This window comes from Trematomus bernacchii, unplaced genomic scaffold, assembly GCF_902827165.1.
Source record: "Trematomus bernacchii unplaced genomic scaffold, fTreBer1.1, whole genome shotgun sequence".
NCBI classification, from domain to species: domain Eukaryota; kingdom Metazoa; phylum Chordata; class Actinopteri; order Perciformes; family Nototheniidae; genus Trematomus; species Trematomus bernacchii.
This window is the reverse complement of record NW_022987567.1, coordinates 5,677,938-5,687,229: the sequence shown is the minus strand read 5'-3', so window position 1 is coordinate 5,687,229 and position 9,292 is coordinate 5,677,938.

The window sequence follows — 9,292 nt, the reverse complement described above, 5'->3', positions numbered from 1 at the left end:
GAAAATTATGCCCTACTATTCTTAAAATGTTTTCAACAGACATTTCCCTAGGAGGAGTTTGCAAAAATGTGCTTAAAATGCATGAAAAACGCACATATTTGAAAATGCCCCCCCCCCCCCCCCCCCCCCTCTAGGGCCGACTCCTAATTTTTTGTACAATTCAGGGACCTGAATACCTTTTACTATTTAAATGTATTTGTATTATATATTTTTGGGCTAGAAAAGTGACATTTCTGGGTGATTTTGTCAGTTTATGGAGCTTAGCTCACAAATCCTGGAGGTTCCAGACCGAATTTGGGTGCTCATAGGTGCACCCACCCGTGGAAAGAAGAAAAAAGTGAAGAAAACGTTTAATTATATCTTTAAATAATCAAAAATGAAGTTTTGAAAATGTTCAAAAAAATGACTAAGTGCTTGTAGCTTGAAATGGATGAATACAAATGTTTTACCAGAGAAGCGGCCAGCAAAAGCTCAACCCTTTGGCGCTTCGGGCCCCTTTTTCCCCTTCTCCGTTGTAAGTTGCAACGGAGAAGGGGAGAAGTGTCCGGGGCTTCATTTCCCCTTCTTTGTCAAAAATGTTCCTCCATACATTTTAGACTACGGTCTGAAAAAAAACGGCTGTCTGCAAACACGGAGGTGAAGTGTCCGCTCACCATGCACTTTGGGTCGGCCTTATTTCGTGCCTCAAGACCCTCCAGCCTGGTTCTCACAAAAGTTGACTGACAAATGTACCTCTGGAGGAATGTAAGGGGAGTTGACAGGGGACTCTGCCCGCTCACCATGCACCTTAAACGGACTAATGTCGATGCCTCGAGACCCCCCACCCTGGTTCTAATAAAAGTGATTTGACCAAATATGAACCAATGGATGAATGTAAAGGGACTTGATGTACCCCTGGAGGATATGACCGAGAGATGACAGGGGTCTCTGGCGGCCTCACGAGGCACTATTTTCTGACACTTTTTTTGTTTTGAGGTCTTTTTTTGATGGGTCTTTTTGAATTATTCTTTAAACTTGTTGATGCGTTCCACCCAGTTCTGACTACCGGGGACCCTGGAGGATAGAGCCGAGAGATGACAGGGGTCTCTGGTGGCCTCACGAAGCACTATTTGCATAGTGAGGTGGATTTACTGGTGTGTTTCCCTGGATGATGGAAATAACCTAAGTGCACATGTTAGGGAGACATGCTGGAGGTCCTTAGTCCGTCCTTTGAGGGTCTTGGAGCAGCCAAAAAGAGGTATATTTATGTATGTATTTTATGTAAAAACTACTCTGCGCATGCTCAGAGTCTTTTTCTATTCAATGTGTGCGGCAAAAAAATTATCACCAGTGCACTATATGCATTTTTATTTTACACATGTGTGTGGAAAATGGTTCAGAAATGACACTGAATGTGTTGAATTGCCTTCGACACAGCAGTGTGTTAAAAAAATGACACATTACTTCCAAGAGTGTGTTTGGCGTGTGTTACCGTTAGCATACCGCTCCGCTGTCGAACAGCGCCGACACACCGTCCTCGTCCGATCCACCACTCGCACTCCATTGTTGTTGTAGTCCACAGGGAACCCAAAATCTTCCCACACAGCTGATTTAAAAGAAGCAGGTGGGTTCTCCTGTGTGTTATCTGAACTCGCCATACTAACTTTTCTTCTTCTTGTATTTTGTTAATTTTGTTGTGTTTTCTTCTTCTTCTTCATTTGTTGTTTAAGGGCGGCTGGCAAACAGCTTTTAGGCACAATACCGCCCCCTGGATAATATAAAGTGTAATGGATACTGCCCTGAATGACAGACTTTTTTCCCACTCGTAAAAAAAGGGCGTATTCGTCGTGTGACTGCATGTGCCGAACCGTGACGGTACGGGACGAATACGGATACCGTTACACCGCTATTAGGTACTGAAGTTAAGTGACAAATCATTTAACGTTTCACACTTGACATGTACAGATCTCCCTGGATTAAAGTTGGGTGATTTTGAAACCACAAATGTACCACAACATCTTTCCATAGATCTCTGTTAGAGAACTGGAAACCATGTTGATTGAAGTTGCTCAGTGGCACATGGGGCCGAAATGGCTTGACTTTCGAGCAAGCCTCCAGGAAGTGTGCTTACATTGAGGCAAATCTTCCAAGTGGCCATACCATGATGTTTCAACCTCTTTGTCAGTTACGTAACGTCTTTGGGACCGAAACCCAGGGAAGATCGAGGTAATTATGTTCTTGGAGTCAGGCCATATTGGCTTCATGCCCAACTGATCAACTTTCATAGGAATGAACTGGGCTCCGCCTAAAACAAAACATACTTTGACTTTTGAAAGTATATGAAGCGGAGCCCAGATCTTATTTCAGGCATCCAACCACGACACATTTTCTTAAGTCATTGACTTCAACGAGGGAACAGGAAGTGGTAAACTGCAATTTTCAGGTTTTAGGACAAATTGATTCAACACTCTTAATATCCCCATGGCTGCGTGTTGGAGAAAATACTGTTGTCTCCTCTTTGGGTTTGTTTTAATGCACTGATATCATGTGTGATTCTGAACTGTGTACGACCTTGCAGCTGCCTCTCCAGGAGAAACTTGACGATCAAGTGGTATGCAGACGCCGCCAACCCACTCCTCCGTATCTCCCTCCTGTGGGACCTGCTGTGATGCAGGAGCAATGGATAGATGAAAACCATGCACCAGTTCAACACCCCGGGGATCTCCTCGGACCCATGGCCTCCTGCTCGTCTCACCCCACTGCTCCCCCACCGACTCCGCTGCCTTGGCCACCCGCTCCGCCCTACCAACCACCTCCACACACCGACCCTCATGCTCCCGCGCAGAGAACAGCCGGCATGAGGGAGGAACCCAGCAACACACGGTCAGGTAAGACATTCAGAATGCCCGTTATGCCAGTTATGAATATATCAGGGAATGTGACTGATTTTCTAAGGGGGACATTTAAACTGAATGGGGTGAAATTGGCAAACAAGAAGAAAATAAGAAACAAAAGCAAACTGCCGTGTTTTTAACACAGGAGGAATCTGATGATTACACTTCTGATGTATGTTCTGTTGAATTGCTTTTCCGAGGTGATCAAAGAGGGCGCGGACGGGGTGGAGGGCGAGGTGGGGCACGAGGTGGAGGACGGGGGGGAGGAAAATTCCCGGAGGGAAGTTGCTTTTTGTGTGGCAAATTTGGACATTGGAAAAACGACTGCAGAGCAAAGAGGCCACAGGAAGGAACGGAGGACTGGGTGGAGCAGGCATGACTAGAGCCAAGTGCATCTGCAAAATCAGGTCATGTATTATCACACACAAACATAGACCCTGAACAGATGAAAAAGGTTAACGTAGAAAGTCAAACAACAGAAACAACTACAAAACAAGATAACCCAAATCAAGATGACCTAAGACAAAATGACTCAGACCTTGACAGTGACACAGAAGCAAGTTCAGATAACGTGTCTATCAGCTCATCCGATGAGGAAGTGGAGATTTTAGAATTAGGTACAGTAGAATTAATGCTGGCTCACGTAGAGAAACCATTTGTTACCTTAAAAGTAATGGGAATAGATGTAACCAGATTATGCAAAACCATTTGTTCAAACAGCAGATTGTAAAAATGGATTCATGACATCAGTACTCACTCAACTGTATGGGGGGAAAATAGACCAGTGGCATTTTACTCCTCACAGTTGGACACCATAGCTCGAGCAATGCCCATTTGTTTACAAGCAGTAATAGCAGCCTCCATGGCGGTACAGGCATCTGCAACAATAGTGCTCTTTAGATCATTAACTCTAAAAAGTAACTCACGCAGTGTCTGTACTATTGTTACAAAATAAACAAACCTATATGTCACCAGCTAGACATTTAGCATGCATGGCTACGTTGCTATCACAACCAAATCTTACTATCGAGAGATGTACTACTTTAAATCCAGCTACACTACTGCCAGTAGAGATAGATGGGGAACCACATGACTGTGTCGCAGAAACTGAGAACAGAGTGTTACCAAGGACAGACCTGACTGACATTCCCTTCCCTGATGCAGACATAACAATGTATGTTGACGGTTCATGCAAGATTAATCTTGACGGAATTTATGCTGTAATGACGCAGACGAAACTACTCAAGGGCGCATCATTGCCGTCTCACTTATCAGCACAGGCAGCAGAACTAATCGCACTAACAGAAGCATGCAAACTAGGAAATGTATACAGACAGCAACTATGCGTATTCATGTATACATGTGTTTGCACAACAATGGAAAAATAGAGGTATGGTAACATCCACGAACAAACCTATTACACATAAATATTTGATCCTATCACTTTCGGATGCAGTACAACTCCCGAAGAGAGTGGCGGTCTCTAAGTGTGCAGCACACACTACAGGGACGGACCCAATTTCCACAGGGAACCGAAAGGCAGATGAAGAGGCTAAGAAAGCAGCGCAAAGACAGTGACCAATATATATCTGAGAATATGCAACACATTGATCATGACATACTAAAAGACATGCAAGCGAATGCACCTGAAAAAGAGAAGATATACTGGAAGAAGAAATTGTGTACACAGAATAAGGAGGGGTTGTGGGAAAGTACAGAAGGCAAATTTGTATTACCAAAAAGCTTATTTCGATATGCAGCTATATTGAGCCATGGGTTGTACCACGGCTCAACAGTGGGAATGGTGGACATAATACATCATACAAAAGATATTCACAGTCTGTGGCTTTACAAACTACTAAAAAAAAATGTTCAGCATGTTTGTGTGTGCACAGTATAACCCTCAGGGACAGTTTAGACCAAAGAGAGGTAAAATACCTGAGCCCCAGTATCCGTTTCAGCACATTTGCATGGACTTCATTGAACTAAATAAATGTGAGGGAATGAAATATTGTCTAACAATCATTGACATCAATGACATGTACTGGATTGAAGTTTTCCAACTAGAAATCCAGATGCATTGACAGTTGCTAAAGCACTGACAAATCACATAATCCCACGTTTTGGAATTCCAGAAAAGATCTATAGCGATAATGGCACACACTTTGTAAATAAAGTAATTCAGGATTTGACAGCCGTATTTGGAATACAGTTAAAACGACATCGTTCTTATCATCCACAGTCAGCAGGGTTGATAGAAAGAAATAATGGTACAGTAAAAGCTAAACTAAAGAAGTTGATGGCCGAGACAGGGAAAACATGGATGAGATGCTTAGCACCAGTGATGCTAAGCATGCACATCCTACCCAGTGCTAGAGGGCTGTCACCTTTTGAAATGTTATATGGAAGACCATATTATCTGCCTGAGTTAAAACCATTTGTAAGAGAGGACGAAAGTATGAGTGAAAACACAGCAGAATATATGGCAAAAATGTTGAGAAGAAAAGAGATCACAAATGTTCTTGTCCCCTCTGCACGGGAAGTACCTGACTCCACACAGACAGTGCACCCAGGAGAGTGGGTGTTCACCAGAGCGATAAAGAGGAAGACCTGGCACTCGGCCAAGTGGGAGGGTCCCTACCAAGCACTCCTGTCTACACCGACTGCAGTTAGAGTGGCGGAGAGACCATCCTGGATACACCTGACTGTGAAGCTGTTTAAACCTAAAGACAGAAACTCGCCTCTACTGTGGTGAAGTCTGGCTACAAAGGGACGTGATTCCAATAAGGGCGCTTGTCTCAAACCAGTGAAGAAACCAACAGAACCCATTAGAATTTAAAGAGTGGACGTTAGCAGGGAAACAGTAACGGGTCTGAGTGATAGAAACTGACGATGTATCAAAGAGAAAGAATTAGGCCATGGCATCCATTCAGATTACATTAAAACATCTGCCTATACAATCTACCTACCTCAGCCGTTTGGGTACTTTTGTATATGAATTTTTAATCTTTATAATCATTTGTATTTTCCAAATTCTATGTTATACGAAGTATAAACAGGAGGGATATGTTGGAGAAAATACTGTTGTCTCCTCTCTGGGTTTGTTTTAATGCACTGATATCATGTGTGATTCTGAACTGTGTACGACCTAGCCGCTGCCTCTTTATGATAGGAGGAGGCAGGGCATTTCAGGTTGTTGATCTTTATGAGGAGACAGACACATACTTGTTGTCTCCTACATATCTAATTTCTATGAGGCGTGAAGGAAGTCCAGAAGACGTCACAGATGACCCGATGCTTTTCCGACACCTGCAGCTGATATTAGCGCCACCTCGATTTACGACTTTGTTGTTATCTCCTGTATTTTGGACTATATAAGCAGGGTTGCCAACTTTGGGTACCTGGCTGGAGTGAGATTTTGATATCCTGGGTTTAATTACACATATGCGCACTAAATGACTGCTATCGTGTCAGTAGCGGGACCTTAGCATATATATAGGATATATATACAATATATACAAATACACAATATTGGACACAGACTATAAAGGGCACAAAGTTTCATTCACTAATGAAAGTCAAACACATGTTTCCACTGTTTTATTGTGTGCATAGGCCTGTCGCGATAAACAATTAAATGACTTATCGTACGATAAATAAAAATGAACTCGATAAATTGCCATTTACATGAGGATGTGACTAGCAGTTTGAAAGGATGTACTTGAATTATTATTTTATATTATCATTATGTCAGTGGTCTAAAATGGTCATACAACGGGGCCGACAATATTATCGTTTATCGCAATAATTTCCGGGAAAATGTGTCCAACCAAATAAATTATCGTGTGAGGCCTATACATGAAACACACACACACACACAAATCTACAGACTTACTCCAAACTGCCAAATATATTAATTAACGTACTCTCACTCTCATATACTCTTTGACTCTATTTTGGCCTAGTAGAACAATAAGCAGCAGACTTTGATTTTTTTATAATTTCTACTGGATCTTAGATCTGCGCATGCGCAATACGGGTCGGGGATTGACCAACCGGCTCCCACTGCTCTGCTGTCTGTTAACGTTGTTAAGAGTGGTGGGGGCGGGGAGGGAGCGGATCGACAGCTTGAGCAGCTGTCAACTCAACATTGTAAATAACCAACCAAAAACGATCGCCGGTTCATCTTGTTTTTGGAAAGAGAATAGTTTGGGCAGCGTGAAATTGAGAGTGAAAGCGTGTGTCACACGCCAGATGCGTGAGAGTTGGCAACCCTGATAATATAAGCCTGATGTTGAGCAACATACCCCATGTGTGTGAGTTAAACCATATCCTTTGTATGTGACTTAACTCTGCTCCTTCTTGCAAGAATAAATTAGTACCTGATTATTGATTCTCAACCTGTTGTCGAGTGATATTTTCCTAACACTGCGCATCACAACCGCTAAGCTAAAAGCGGCTAATGTTTGGCGAGATGATGTTTAGCAGGGTTGCCAACTCTCACGCATCTGGCGTGTGACACACGCTTTCACTCTCAACCTCACGCTCTCACGCTGCCCAAACTATTCTCACGCCAAAAACAAGAATACCGAAGACTAGAAACGGTTTTCAAAACTTTTGTCACGTAGTGATCGTCTTCTCAATAGAACATCTTTGATAATGTCTTCTGGACAATCAGAATCACGATAACGGCGTGGTGTTGTTGCAGGAAGTCCCGACGGAGAATACTTTTGCGGTAGGACATCTCTATACATCGATACAACATTACGTGTTGATAGAAATCAACACGTAATGAAATAAGACCCCACGGTTTGATGATTGATAGGTGTGTGGGCTGTCTTTCATTTTGACACACAGAACAATGGGGGCTATCCACCCTTATCCACAATGTAAAGTAATTCACACAGCCTCGTCCCTCTTCTCTCTGTGAGGAGCAGCAGGTTCAGCTTTCAGAACAAAGTAACAAAAAACTAAAATGGCATTCATTTTTTTAAATATGTCGTGTGGTAATAGATTTATTTATTTTTCTTCTCAAGAGAGTACCAGAATGTGTATTTGATGTTAGTATTTAAAAAAATCTCCTGGGGGAGAATCCCCCCAGACCCCCCTGCAGGGGTTGGATTTTCAGCATGTCAACTCTTTCACTTGTGGGGAAATTGCAGGATTGGCTCCAGGTCGCCCTTTTTATTTACTACAAGACAAATGTGCCTTTTTATTTCATACAGTTCAATTTGGATTGAGACAGGGAAATAATCTAAACCTCACGCGTGGCATTTCACTGTCGGGGGGAGCGTGTATGTAATTACATTGCAAATACTGACTTGAGCCCCACCACTGTATGGGTTAGCCCTACCATAGATTACCCAACAAAAATACTCTGGAGCCGCAACTGCCGACCCGTATTGCGCATGCGCAGATCTAAGATCCAGTAGAAATGATAAAAAAGTAAAAGTCTGCTGCTTATTGTTCTACTAGGCCAAAATAGAGTCAAAGAGTATATGAGAGTGAGAGTGTGTTAATTAATATATTTGGCAGTTTGGAGTAAGTCTGTAGATTTGTTTGTGTGTGTGTGTTTCATGTATAGGCCTCTCACGATAATTAATTTTGTGGATACATTTTCCCGGAAATTATTGCGATAAACGATAATATTGTCGGCACCGTTGTATCATATGACCATTTTAGACCACTGACATAATGATAATATATAATAATAATTAAAGTACATCCTTTCAAACTGCTAGTCACATCCTCATGTAAATGGCAATTTATCGAGGTCAGAAAAGTTATCGAGTTCATTTTTATTTATCATACGATAAGTCAATTAATTGCTTATCGCGACAGGCACACAATAAAACAGTGGAAACAAACATGTTTGACTTTCATTAGTGAATGAAACTGTGTGCCCTTTATAATCTGTGTCCATTATTGTGTATTTGTATATATTGTATATATATCCTATATATATGCTAAGGTCTCGCTGCTGACACGATAGCAGTCATTTCATGCGCATATGTGTAATTAAACCGAATTAAACCCATGATATCAAAATCTCACTCCAGCCAGGTACCCAAAGTTGGCAACCCTGTGTTTAGTAGTATCATTTAGTCACAAGTTAGCAGCCGCTGTTTTTATGACAAATAGAAGCTCGGACATTAGCCAGTGAGATATTTACTGACTCGTGAAAATCTTTAGAGCTCGTGTTACCCCAGACCTTATTTCAGTCTTCTAAACAAAAACACGTTTTACTTCAAGACAAGGGAACAGGAAGTGGCACAACGCTAACTCATTTCCTGGTTTATGGAAAAATTCATTCACCAATCTGTTAATAGTACTATTCTATACATTATTTTACACAACATGCTACCGTCTGTCTGACAATACTAGCTTTACCCCCTGACAGAAATCAGACACAACGCACA